Below are 1,138 nucleotides of genomic sequence, written 5' to 3'. Positions count from 1 at the left end.
TGGTTGGTTTTTCCTGCAAACGAGAAACAAAGCTCCATACTCGAGACACAATATTTGACGGATGATTCCCGCGAGTTTTCACATCGACGAACACGATACTTTTCAATACACGATATTTTTCCCGATGAATTTTCCACGCAAGCATGAGATTATGTTCTTGTTGTTAACAACAACACGTTGGAACGACTTATCGAAGACAAAATTAGCCGAAAGGTAAGACGAAGTGAGATGAGTTGCTTTCACAGGCGTACTTCATCCGGTACATCATCCCCGAAGTAGGATCAACGACTATAAATTCCAGCGGTGTATCAAGGAGTGGCAATCGGCCAGGCGAGTTTCACCCCGCAAGTAGTCACTGACAAATTGGGGCAGACCACGTCGCGCAGTGGAAAATGCCAGGCACGCGCCAGGTCGGCGCTGTAGGAAGCAAATAATCGTTTTAACTAATAATTTTACCCTCTTCTCTTTAATTACCACCTCTTGCCATTAATGTAATGCAACATATAAAGATAAATCTCATCTTGTCATAAAAAAATTATGTATATAAATTATATACACATATATTTTAATCGTGCGATAACCTGATATTAAGTTCGGGAAAGCAGGGAAGCAAACGTAAATTACGACTTTCCGGAAGAAAATTTCAAATAATCCGAACTAACTGTGGAGGAGACTCAAATTTCACCCGCGTCGCGTCCAATTCGCACGACTCAGCTCGCGTCTCCGTTTAGCGACAAACTTTGAAATTCCGGGCTACATTGTGCGAGGCGCATCGACGCGAGCAAAGGGAAACGCGCTCTCTCGACCCCGGCTTGAGAGCCGCCATGTGCGCGGCTTCTGGTCGCGCGAAACACGCGGCAGAAGCGCATCGGGGACCGTGAATGCTCAGACGGCCTTAAATCTCGTCTCGCTGTTCGCTTCGCGGAGCCCCCGGCACGGCGGGCTCCGTCGTCGTCGGTGCCTTTTTGCGCGACGGAGGCGTCGATGCGCGTCTCGACGCTCCCTCGACTCGTTACGCACGTGTGAACGAAAACGTCGACGCTTAAACGCTCGCGGCCGGCCGAGTTTTAATTGCCTGCCGTTAGTTACAGCCTCCGAGGACGAGTAAAAGAAGGAAGAGAACGAGGAGCAGGGGGGG

Source organism: Dinoponera quadriceps, unplaced genomic scaffold (genome assembly GCF_001313825.1).
Source record: "Dinoponera quadriceps isolate SergipeBrazil2010 unplaced genomic scaffold, ASM131382v1 scaffold2088, whole genome shotgun sequence".
NCBI classification, from domain to species: domain Eukaryota; kingdom Metazoa; phylum Arthropoda; class Insecta; order Hymenoptera; family Formicidae; genus Dinoponera; species Dinoponera quadriceps.
This window is presented reverse-complemented; position numbering follows the sequence as displayed.